The sequence below is a fragment of the Topomyia yanbarensis genome, chromosome 3, assembly GCF_030247195.1.
Source record: "Topomyia yanbarensis strain Yona2022 chromosome 3, ASM3024719v1, whole genome shotgun sequence".
NCBI classification, from domain to species: domain Eukaryota; kingdom Metazoa; phylum Arthropoda; class Insecta; order Diptera; family Culicidae; genus Topomyia; species Topomyia yanbarensis.
This window is the reverse complement of record NC_080672.1, coordinates 14,850,230-14,864,141: the sequence shown is the minus strand read 5'-3', so window position 1 is coordinate 14,864,141 and position 13,912 is coordinate 14,850,230.

The following is a 13,912-nucleotide window of genomic DNA, read 5'->3' as shown; positions in this document are numbered from 1 at the left end:
GCAATGCTGTAAAATTCTAACAAAACAACGGTGAGGACTCCTTCATTTTTTCGATTATAGAGACTTTAACCTAAAGATCATTCGCCTCTTAGGACTCTTTCATCATCCAGGTAAAATAATGAAATAATTTCAATCGACCACTGGATATTTCAATGATGCGAATTGCAGACGTCACACGTTGCCTTCGTAACCTTGAATTGCTATTCCTAGTTTCCTAGGCAAGTTTCGTTGCGAAATCACCGTTCTTTGGTCAAGGTTAATTAATAAATTTTACCCTCTACGGCAGCACTGTTCAAGATCAAAAACCCACCTTCAGAGTAAAGGGTCAAACAGAATGCTCCATTACTGACGGAGCGTTAATGCCTGGTATGAAAAGTATCTAAAAGCATGGATTGCTTTCTGTGTCGAGCAAGGCATTGTGGGCACAATAACTATAAAATTGGCTGGCTGCGTCAGTGACTGCGCATTCTGTTTGACCCTTAAGGAAAATAAAAAGCCGACTTAGCACCTCGGAACAATAGAATTTTATTGCTCACCAGGGCAGAGAGGTAGTATTAAAAAGTCATCACACCAAAAACGTGGGCAGCCCGAACCGATACATAATCAATGAGAAACCGAAAAGTGCCATAAATAACGCTGTGAACTGCGCCAATCCTGCACCCTGCCGATGTCACGGCGAAGTGAATGAAGATGTTTCCAAATACACACGGCACCCGGTACCAATTTCCGAGAAACCGAGGACAAATCCTCACACTGCGACCGTAAAAATTGCTCATATAAAGCGCCAGTAGAAATATGTCGCCCGTTTAATTTCCGACCGACCTTCGGTCCTCAAAATGCCACCGTGGCGGAGTGGGGGCAAGCAACAAGAAGCGAGGGGTTAATGACTCTTGAACTTGTGATTGTTAGAATAGAAGAACCGAGGTCGTAAATATTTCTTCGCAATGCATACACGGCAGAATCTGTAACGGATGCCGCGAGTGCGAAGGCCCGAGTGACACGACCTCTGCAACGCGTCATACGCCTAGTGCAGTCCCCGTCTCGTTCACCACCGACAGCACAGCTACTCGAAATTTATGAGCTCTATTAAAACGTGACATTCAACAACGCCCTCGTGCGGTCACTGCTTTAGTCTTTAGCCGTATATTTCGTATGTGTACATCACACGACTCGGAGGATCAGGCATGGTCCCACTGGAAGTGAAGTATTCAACAGTCCAGGCAGCAGGCCTTGATCAGTTATACCACTATTGATGGTATACGACCGGCAACACTTTTAGGTACGCATCTGAGCAATTTAATGACTCTTCGACATGTCTAAAATGCCCCGCCTGCCTCCTTCCAGTTGTGTAAAAACTAAAAAAAAGCACAAATATTGACACCGAGTCTCCAAGAATACGCTAATCGTTCGGCAATCAGTCGAACGAGCTTAAGACTGTTTTACTGTTTGTTTTTAAATACAAAACAGAGGTGCACTTTAAGTTAATGGTACATACTCCTTCGGTTCCCAGGGGATCAGAGGGTGACCCCTCCTCGACACAAAGAATTATTTACGAGGCGACAATGGTGTTACGATCCGAAACCGAACGGTTTTCGACTTTTATTGCCCTCCGGTACAGCCAACGGCTTTGTTTTATTTACAGTTTTGTTTTGTTTTTCTTCTCTCGAATTATTGACTCATTACGTGAGACTGGTAGGCGAGGTAGTAAAACAAGCCAAAGAACAACTTTCAAGTCACATTCGATAATGCTGAAATTGTGCTGCTGGATAGGGATCGGCTCTAGTCTATTAATGTCAGTCTGCTCATGTTTGGTAGTATTTCCTTCAATTTTCTCTTCAAAATAATGGAGGGCGCATACAGTGTTGGGTAAAAAATACGCAGTTGTGAAACCATAAATCGAATTCTGCACTAGAGAATATTGGATAACTCTTATGAAATCGTTGAAATATAGTGTATATAATACATACAAAATCTTAGTAAATATGAAGTTCTATTTAGAAAATAATTACACTAACTACATAAAACTATAGTTAATTAAAAAAATTAAAATTCACCTTACGTTTAGAATCATTTCGTCGCGTAAGCCACACCCATATTCGATACTTTGATAATAAAACGTCGGTACCGGTTGTCCAAGCTCTGGAAAACTCTGGTTATCCGCACACACGATCGTTGGTTGATCTTCTTTATCGTGAAAATTACTCATACGTAAGAATTTATTTGGATACGTAGTTATCCAAATCAATTCTTAGTAGCTTTCACCCGAAGCGCCGTATTTAGCTTTCATTGAGAATCATGGAGTTCTACCTCTTTTTTTATTTCAATTATAGAGGTTTTAACCCTAAGGTCATTCGCCTCTTCCGGTTATAAAAATCTCTTATGAAAAATTTCTAACCCTATGTGCGGCATCGGGACTCGAACCCAGGTGTGCTGCATACATGGCAATCGATTTACCAATACGCTACACCTACCCCAATTCTACCTCTTGTTGATGCAATAGGCCACCTTGTTCATTTGTCGTCCTCAGCCCAGTCAGCGTCAGAGTATGCTACAAGATCGACACCGACTGTTTTGTACTGTAACGGTTCCAAAACAAGCTTCAATCGTTCGTTCCGTTTGGGTAACGCAAGATTCTTTTTGCGGTCATACAATCGTGTTCATATTATAAGGTAGACGGAAATTGTTGATGTTCCACCTACTTAACAGAAGGTAGACAACTCAGCAGGCTCTTCCATAGGTGGTCGTTTGGAATGGTACAATGTCTAGGATTCGCTTCAAGCAAACGATGTGACCTGTAAAGCATGATTTATTAGGTAGTAGTTTAGTTGGTTTTCGAGTACACGATCACTCGAAAAAGAAAAGATCTTATTAATTTTTTGGTTCATTTTAAACTCTGGGTAGCCGGCTACCGAGAGTATCCTGCCTTGAAAACAAAAGCAATTTGAACTCCACACAACCGACCATAGGAGCATTGTCTAGGAAAGCTAATCTTATCTGCATAATGGGCCGGATCACTATTTATTGCGATAGTATTGAAAAAAAATCGCTATTCATTTTCTACGATATATTTATTGGGTTAAAAACTACCGAGTGACAAGTTATACAGACAGAGTTATGATAGCTCGAGATGTTATAAATCAAGGAAAGTGTTTCATATTTTCCAAATCGGATTGTTTGCGAAATACACGTATATGTATTATATTGAACATTGACGGGAAATACAAAGGATCGTTAACCTGATGCACGGGCTTATTACTAATAACGGAACTCGAAATTAGATTCATACGTAAATTACGTATTGACCCTTGATTATCGATACTAGTCAGACTGAAGTCTTATTGGGGCTGATTTCCGAACAATTATTTATTGAGAGAAAATATTAATCGAAGGTTGTATGCAAACAGTACTTACAAAAGAAAAGCAAGAAATAATTTTGAGCTACCCAAAATAACCATTAACTGTACCGAAAGATTCACTGTGCAAGACGGATACACTAGCAGTTTCACGCGCGCGTCGTTTGTCCCCCTTCCCTGTCAGCATACGACCACAGATTCTAGACGATTTTCACTAATGCCACTCTCACTCGAAACGAAACTGAGACAGGCTCCAATCCGTCGACCTGTGGAAGTGAACGGATTGACATCGCTTGGGAATAGAACCCGACCCAGTCTCGAGTTTAAGCAAAAACGGCAAAAGGTGGCCTGTACCCCGGACGGCCCCGCCGGGAGGAAAGGGATAGGAGTTCAGTATTAGAGGTGACTGACGACATAGATAGGCCTCATTTTGCACCATAATACAGCTTTGCCAACCTTGAATTTCTCCGGAATAGCAATACTGTTTCGTGAGCCAAAATGTTTGTGAATTAATGCTACAATATACTATGGGAAAACGCGAGCAAAAATGTATTAAATGCTGTAACTTTCGAAGTAGCATTCGGAAAATTCTAGCTTATATTTTCGCTTGAAAAAAAACCTGTTTTAATCCACCTAGCGGTGCAATTGTGCCTTTCTCATTTCTCTAAACTATGGCACGGAGGCTTTTTATGTTCAACATAATTGTGGAAATGTCCATTACATTCTTAGTACACTTTGCACTTATACACAATGGCATGCCAGCCACGAACTTGATGAGCTACGTGTCGACGGTGAAACACCTGAAACAAAAAAATATCATACTTCATTAGCCTAATCAGCATTAGATCAATGTTATCTGCTTGCTAACTCATTTTGTCATGCGGGGGTGGGTATGTGAGGAGGGCGAAAGTCCCATGAACGAACGACTCCCCAGCTTAAATTGGTATGCTTTGTGATATAGCGGTGGTTTAAAGATGATGGAGTTGAAGGGGAGGGGTATGAGGGCTGGATGGGGTGGTGGTCTGAGGGGTGATTTAAGTAGATTTTTAAGGGAGGGGAGTGAACAGTAGAGGGGGGGGTGTAACCCCTCTCCGTAAACCATCAACTACGCCCCTGTTAAAATCCAGAAACCTTATGCGAGTCGAAAAAAAATTTGGCCGGGATTAGGTTGACGTTTTTCAGAGTGATTGCATAAACTTTCTATATGAGAAAGGCAAAACCTTAACTTCCGAATTATTCCACAAAACCAATTCTCATCTGCAGTGGAATGCTAGTAACAGGCTACTCAAAAATATTTTTTTAGTTTTTAAAATTTCCAAAAATAGTTAAAATTTGTTTAATGAAGATTACCACTAAAAAAGCAAAACTTTATTTATATTAGGTCTTGTACCCTTAACGCGCAAAACGGTTTAGTCCAATTTTATTGCATTTTACAGTATTTTATAAACTTGTCGCAATTGATAAAAATGATTTCATCGAATATTGAATGCTTTACTTTGATGCAGGATCGATTTTTAGAAATATGCGGAATCTTTCCCCAAATTATCTTATAAGCAGGCGGTTCCCTGAAATCGGCTACAAAATCTGTAAACACAGAAGATCAAGTTCCACAATAGGATGTGATACCACGGCTGGTATGGATGTTTCCAAGTAATTCATGGACACATCATTGCAACCTTCATTGTCATTTTATTTCGTTAGAAATTTGCAAGTGTTTTACATTCTGCTAATAGGATTCATTCACTTATAAGTGACACACACACTTCTTAGTAAAAGTACCTGTTTCAAGCTTTGATTTTTCAAAATAATTGTTTCACTGTGATAAAGTTCATCTATGACAAAGCTAGAGAACACTAGAAACTCGGGTTGATGAGCTTTTTGCAGAAATAGCAAAAGCTTCGATAGAATCTGACAAGCAAAAATCCCAATTTTTGATTTTAAAAGAGACTTATAAGAATTAAACACAATAAAAGTATTACTATAGTGTGCTAATAGTGTAATTGAAGTGTCACAAAGATCCCCAGCCTTTTGTTTGTTTGTTTTTATTTTGATTATAGAGGTTTTAACTTTAGGGTCCATTCGCCTCTTTTCGGTTTGGAGATAACTCTTTTGGAAAAATCTTTAACCCTATGTGCTCCCAACCTCGAACCCAGTGAGCTGCGTACAAGGCAATCGATTTACCAACTACGCTATGCCCGTCCCCCAGTCTTTTGTAATGAATCGCAAATAATCACAACAATCTTAACAGCGTGTCGGTTTAACCCCAATTATTTTTTTAAGCAATAAAAAAATATTTAATACCTAAATATTTAAGTCTAATTTTATGATGGAGAAGTTATCAATAAAAAAGTTTTTCTAACAACAAATTTGTACATGTTTTTCAATTCTATACTATGTTACAGACAAAAATATATTTTTTTTTATAGAATGTGATTCCCAATGTCATTTCGAATCAAAATGCTCTTTACAAAAATCTTCGAAAATGTAGTCGTTTTCAATATATTTTAAATTTTGTTTAGGCAAAAAGTAATAATTCGTTAAATTACGCCGTTTTCATAAGTTATTCGCGTTTCTCCATCAACAATCGTACGATTTTCATAATAGCCATGATAAGTTCTACAACTTACCTTTTGACACCAAGATGATAAGAGGATAATGTTGCTACTTATAGGTCCGATTTATAAAATCACTATCGGTCATTTTTTATACTAAAATTTATTTCTTCCTATTATATATAATTCCTATCTTCTATATACACCTTAACACTTTGTTCGTTTATATATGCTAAAAATACTTGGTGTTTCGTCATTCGAAAACAGTTTCGCGGCAATTTTATTTTCTGAAATAGGAACAAAAGAGTGATATTTCTGTGTACCTGGAATCATTTTTGCCTTCTGATACAGGCTACTCCATTCAGCTGCTCCCTATTCGTATTCTTCTTGTGATACATAACAAAACGAAATTTTTGTTAATTGTTCATTACTTTGCTAGTTAGCCCATTTATATAACTCTTCTGCACTTGTGATTGGATGTTCGTGTGCTATTGCTAAGCTCGCATTTCTTGCCATTCGTTTCAATGTCCCGCCAATTGCGTCACAGGGCCCTTTTCCATGTTATAATTAGTTTTATATTTACAAAGACTAGCAAATTTATTTCTATTTTTGTATTGAGAAGCAGCTCCATCGGATATAAATATTATAGCCTTCTTTAATTGCATTTTTGGTTTTAGAAAAGTTAGTAACATTGAAATGAATACCTGCACCGCGATTGTCATGTTTTAGAACTTCGGATATTATTACAAAACTTAATTTTTTTATTATTCCAGAGTCCATATAATAAATAACAAACGGATGAATTGTAGCTTGATCATTGTTCCAATAACTACTCTGAGAAGCATCCTGCAAAATAAATGAATAATTCTCAGAAAAATCACAAATTACTAAAACTATTTTTAAAGACGATTTTGATTCATTTAAAAAAATAGACTGTTGATTTTTTATATAATCATGAGTTATCAATTTTTCCAACTTCTCACCAAAATATGTTACAAACTCATCAACTGGTTTGACGAGTGTTTCTAGATTACATCTATCGGTAGCAACCCATTGTTCGAAAGTTATTTCTCCAACACAACGTTCCTCCAATTCTTCCGAAAAATTGTGTTCAAACATTGAAAGATTTGGACAGCGGTCACATTCACGAAGATAACAATCTTTTGATCTTGACGACTTGTAATGCAACTTGTAATCATTTTCGAAAGAATATTTTTGTAGACTATGGAGCATTAAAATAATATTCTCGTGAATCGTACAATCTGGTCGCTATCATAGAACACCAACACCGTGTTTTTTGTTTGTGAATCCAAAGTATGAACCATCTGTTCGTTGTTGTTGTGATGTTTTCCTTCTGCTAACAACCTAGCTTGCGATACAATGTGTTTGTTTGCATGAAATTCATCCATTATCTTTTGATTTGACCAAGATTTTGGTAAAATAGACAATAACCTCCCTTGATCGTTTCTTGAACATCCTGAATCTGCAAATCTCTCTTTCAGTTGAGAAATGATATCATCAAGGTCAGCAGCTTTCGTTTTTAATAACTCCAGCTCATCATTTTCTACATTAAACCTGAATAAATATTTTCGTATTCCATGTGAAATATTCGAATAATTGACTTGTTGAAGCTTGGAATAATTGACTTGTTGAAGCTTGTTTATTGCTATTGGTGAAACGTTGATTCCCAGGACTCCTTTATTGAATATTTCAATGTTATGTATTCTGGAATAATCCTGCAAATCGCTTTCCTGGGTAGATGCTGAGAAGATTGATGTAACCGATGGTATGTCTACTGGATCATATCCTGAAGGTGATGATTGTGGTTCTGTAGTGTAGATGCTCGGTAACTGCAGATATTTTATATTGTCAGAATTGCATGCCTGCAACCTGCAAGTATCACATATAAAAAAAGACTCATCCAATTGAATTTTACACTCTGTGGATTTTAAAATTTCAATAATTTTTTTGCGTTACTTTGCGAAGCTTCGATGAACACCGTTTACTAGGAAATGGCTTACAACACCTTACTTTATTGATATCCATAATAATTTGCTCTTGTTGACACCAAAACACCGTACTGACTAAGTCTCTTTAATGTGTTAACCTATTTCAATGTAAAATATAGGTAAAGAAAGTTCACCATCGACAAACCGGCCCTCCATGGCAAACGAGTACACTGCGACGGCTGAAGTCTATAAAGAGAGCTGCCCTGCGGAGGTTTACCAAGTATCGCACAATATCACTCAGAGACTATTACGTCAGTCTCAACCATGCATACAAACGAGCCAGCCAACACTGTTTCTATCGATATCAGCAAAATATTCAGCGTAATTTCAAGTCGCATCCTAACCGTTTCTGGAAATATGTGAACGAGCAGCGCAAGGAATCAGGCCTGCCGTCGTCTATGACTTTCAATGGGAATACAGCTACCACATCTCGAGACATATGTGCACTTTTTTCGTAAAAATTCGCGAATGTATTCACAGATGAGGCACTAACTATTGAGCAAATCGAACTCGCCGCTAGTAGAGCTCCACTTGTAGGCCAAGCTTTGGGTGCTATCGATGTCGATGCAACGATGATTACCAGAGCTTCCTCTCGGCTTAAGTCATCTTTCAATCCGGGACCAGACGGGTTCCCCTCCGTTATCCTGAAAAGGCACATTGAAGCTTTGATTACTCCGCTTCTTCACATTTTTCGAGCATCTATTGCTAGAGGAGTTTTCCCGTCTTGCTGGAAATACGCGAACATGTTCCCAGTCCACAAGAAGGGTAATAAGCGAGACGTCAATAACTACCGTGGAATAACTTCATTGAGTGCAGTTTCAAAGTTGTTCGAGCTGGTGATTATGGAACCTCTCCAGGCTCATTGTAAGCAGTACCTAAGTGACGATCAACACGGCTTCACGTCCGGGTGGTCAACAGCGTCTAACCTGCTGTGTTTAACATCCTACATAACAGAGAGTATGGAACATCGTGCTCAAACCGACGTTGTTTACACCGACTTATCTGCCGCTTTCGATAAGATAAATCACGATATCGCAATCGCAAAAATGGAGAGATTCGGAATAAATGCTAGTGTTTTGCAAGGAAGCCACTTGGGACCGATGATGTTTCTGCTATACTTCAATGATGTACATCTAGTTCTGAAGACTCCACGATTGTCCTTCGCAGATGACCTCAAGATATTCCGCCTAATTCGGTCAATTGAAGATTGCAGTTTTCTCCAACAGCAGCTGGATGTCTTTGCTGATTGGTGTAACACGAACCGCATGTGCGTGAGCCCGAAGAAGTGTTCGGTAATATCGTTTTCACGGAAAAAAGATTCGATTCATTTTACCTACCGTCTACTAGAAGCAGACATTGAACGCGTCCGTCACGTTAAAGATCTGGGAGTGATTCTGGATCCTCAACTTACGTTTAAACAGCACGTTTCCTATGCAGTTGGTAAAGTATCTCGAGCACTGGGATGCATCTTCAGAATAGCCAAATATTTTACGGATATCTATTGTCTCAAATCGCTCTACTGTTCTTTATCGCGATCGATTCTAGAATATTGCTCTGAAGTTTGGAGTCCAAACTACAATAATGGCATTGAGAGAATAGAGTCCGTTCAGCGTTGCTTTTTACGTTTCGCGCTTCGTAGATTGCCGTGGAGAGATCCTTCCCGACTACCTCGCTATGAAAACCGGTGTCAGCTAATTCAACTAGAGCCCCTACATGTTCGAAGGAATACTGCAAGAGCCTTGTTCATCGCTGACACTCTGCAAGGTCGTATAGATGCCCCAGCTATTCTGGAACACATCAACATAAACGTCGCTCCTCGAACACTACGCAACAACATTATGCTCAGATTACCATTCCGACGCACTAACTATAGTATGTATGGAGCCATCACTGGTCTGCAACGAATTTTTAACCAGGCAGCTACGGCATTTGATTTCAACGTTTCTCGACAAAATCTGCGTATACGTTTTTCCAGACTATTTAATCAATTAGCTAACAACACTTGACCTTTTTATTTGTTTTTAATTATTGTATGACTATTGTTTTTGTGTACTTGATTGTTAGTAATTAGACTAGTATTTAAGTCAACATCATTGGGGCTTTGATATGCCTGTTGATGAATTGAACAAATAAACAAGTAAGTTTTAATACGTGGTTCATACAGGTATCAACTATTTTGCTTCAGAACACATTGGCAGGTAAAATCAATGTCCTCCTATAGTTTCTCCAGAATAAAGAGTAATTCTCAAATGTGCGAATTAAATAACGTACAAATTGAACTATTATCCGAATTTTATCAGCTTGGCGCTGAAAACAACATTTTTAGAGAATTCAATTTCTGTGTAGTGTATAATTTTTGCCTTTCTCATATAAAGAAAGGCTATGCAATCACTGTAAAAATCGACTTTTTAACCGAGGCCCGGAGGGCCGAGTGTCATACACCATTCGATTCAGTTCGTCGAGATCGGCAAATGTCTGTGTGTGTGTATGTATGTGTGTGTGTATGTGTGTGTGTATGTGTGTGTGTGTCATTTAAACTCACACAATTTTCTCAGAGATGGCTGAACCGATTTTCGCAAACTTAGTTTCATCTGAAAGGTATAACGCTCCCATAAGCTGCTATTGAATTTTTAGTTGATCCGATTTCCGGTTCCGGAGTTACGGGTTGAAGAGTGCGGTCACACAGCAAATTCCCATATAAACTGGTACCACCATGATGTTCAAATGATGTAAAACATATTAAAATTGATGTAACATTACTCTAGTTTGCGGGTCTGGATCACTAATGATCAATTAAAGCAGCTTTGACCACATTGGCCCCTATGACGCCCCCGGGGAACTCGCCAAGTTCCTAAGCTAATATCACACCCATTCCCCAACGAATTCTCTACCGATTTTTACAAACTTGATTTCAAATGAAAGATACAGTAATGCCATTGACTGCTGCTGAATTTCATTCGGTTCTGACTCTTGCTTCCGGAGTTACAGCGGTGTTAGTAAGGATACACTGGAATTTCCCATATAAATCGGTACAATCGTAATACCTCAGAGGCTAAAAACTATTGAAATGGTCACCAAATAACTTCTAATCGCAGATCTAGATCACTGATTGCCAATCAAACATTCTTTGAATATATTGTCCACTGCCGACGATTCCGGAAGTCCGGAATTCCGGGCATATTCCACAATTAAAGTCAAATCGGTTCTTCGGTAATGACTGAACCGATTTTCTCAAACCAAGTCTCAAATGGAAGGCAAAATATGCAGTTGAGTATTGCGTCGCCCCCCCCCCCCCCCCCGTCTTGCCCTTACACCTACCTCCTTCATCACTCCCCTCCCCTTGGACCACCCTCACGCCCGCATTTCCTTCATCCATCCCGTATACCGAAATAAGATGAAGGATTTCTGACGCATCCTCCACTCCCACTCTACTAACCCCCCATTCCCTACACGTTCAAACCCATTCCACCAACCTTTCCAAATTATAATCACATGAAGATAACATTGAACTCATGCTTATTAAGCTAATTAAATATTATTCTTTTGCCTTTCTCATATAGAAAGGTTTGCTTCAAAAACCGATATTCTAACCAAGGCCCGGAGGGCCGAGTCTCATATAACATTCGACTCAGTTCGCCGAGATCGCAAAATATCTGTGTGTATGTATGTGTGTATGTATATGTGTATGTATGTATGTATGTATGTATGTATGTATGTATGTATGTATGTATGTATGTATGTATATATGTATGTATGTATGTATGTATGTATGTGTGTATGTGCGGATTTGTTAACAAAATGTCCACATCGGTTTCTTGGAGATGGCTGAACCGATTTTTACAAACTAAGATTCAAATGAAAGGTATAAATTCCCATAGGTTGCTATTGAATTTCATTTTCAACCGACATCTTGTTCCGGATTACGAGTTGAAGAGTATGGTTACAAAACAAAATTTGTTGATTTGTCCACATCGGTTTCTCGGAATTTTCTGAACCGATTTTGACAAACTTGATTTTAAATGAAAGGTCCATCAGCTGCTGTTGAATTTTGTGTGGATCCGAGTTCTGGTTCCTGAATTACAGGGTGATACGTACGATCACGCAGCAAATCCCGATTCTAACGAATTCTGCGATTAATTGGTGAGATGATTTTTTTCCAAAATATAAACACAACTGTTGAATTTGTAGATCTAGGTCACCAACAGTCATTCAAAGTCTCTTTGGCCACACTGGCCACCATCGACGGATCCGGAAGCATCCAAATTCAGAATAACGGTTATATTGGTTTTTCGAAAATGGCTAGAACGATTTGATCAACTTAGTCTCAAATGAAAGGTGTTGCGTCCCCGGAAACTGATATTAAATTCCATCTCCATCCGACTTCCAGCTCCGGAGTTACGGGTTGTGGAGTGCGATCACATAGAAAACTCCGATTCAAACCGATACCTCGATGAATGCAAAAAGGTGTTCTTATATATACTTACCAAGTGTAATAAGAATGAAAGACATTTCCATAATGTTATATTGTACGAGCCAGTTATTAAATCATAGTTTGGAGAAATGAGAAAGGCACAATTGCACCTATAGGTGGATTAAAACAGGTTTTTTATTATTTTCCTGTAGTTTTTTAATGGTTCGTTATACCGTCATGGTGTAAAGAGGAAAGTTGTAGAATGTATTATGACTATTATGAAAATCGTACGATTGTTGATGGAGAAACACGAATAGCTTATGGAAAGGGCGTAATTTAACGAATTATTACTTTTTGTCGAAACAAACTTTAAAATATCTTGAAAACGACTACATTTTCGAAGATTTCTGTAAAGAGCATTTTCATTTGAAATGACATTTAGAATCACAATCGATAAAAAAAATATATTTTTGTCTGTAAAATAGTACAGAATTGAAAAACATGTACAAAGTTATTGTTAGAAAAACTTTTTTACTGATAACTTCTCCAACATGAAATTAGACTTAAAATGTTTCTTTTTTATTTAGGTTTCGCTGGTAAAAAATAAAAAATTAAAAAAATGGGTTTTTTTTAATTTCAATTTTTAATATAAATTACAAATTTTTTGAAAATAGGTACATTTTTTTTCAGTGCATATTTTTTTAAAAAGATTAATGAATGCCCTGCAACGCATTCTCGAATAGTTTTGCTGTACAAATTATGGTTCTTGAACAATATTTTTTAGAAAGTAGCGCACGCAAAAACACATACGCCCTTTTAAAAAGTTGCCCTTGAGACAAAATGATTTGATTATCTCTTGAATATACTTAATTTCCCACATAGGCGCAAAGTAAAAAGTTTCATCAAAATCGAAGATGGTCGGTCACGATTTTTTACAAAATTGGACGGCTCTTCGTGGAATTCCTCTTTTCGATCCCTCTAAATAAAACTAAAATGTTGGTTGAAATTGCTGTTCTTTTAGTTACTTTTGTAGTGTTCAGTGTGCTATCATCTTTAGCAGAGACACACTCCTGTAACATTCAACCATTTTGCTTGTTGAATTCAGTGATAAATTTTGTTGATTCCATAGAATGTAAGTTTCTGAATTCAACAACACTTTTTCCTGAATTTATTCAATGTTTTTGTTGTTTTTATCCAACTCTCATTTTAAATTCAGCTTTTAGTTTATCAAATCCAACTAAAATTTAGTGTTCAATGCTTTCTTTCTATGAATAACATAATTAGCCTTAACATTGCAAAATTTCGTGTATACTGAATAGGTATTAATTTTAACTACAATGCCAACTTATTTGTGCAGCCATTCCATATTATTTGTACTATACTTATAAGTATTCTTATGTTCGTAAATACTCTTTTTTCTACGCCTTGGAATTAAACGTAAAATATACTATTATCTTTATCTTAACTTCAATAAATTTGTATAATTGTGTATACCTAATTCTTCCCTAATTATCGCTAACAAGATTAAAAATGCAGTTACGCTCAGTACATATAGTTTTTTGGCATTAACCGTTCAAGTTTTAGTTC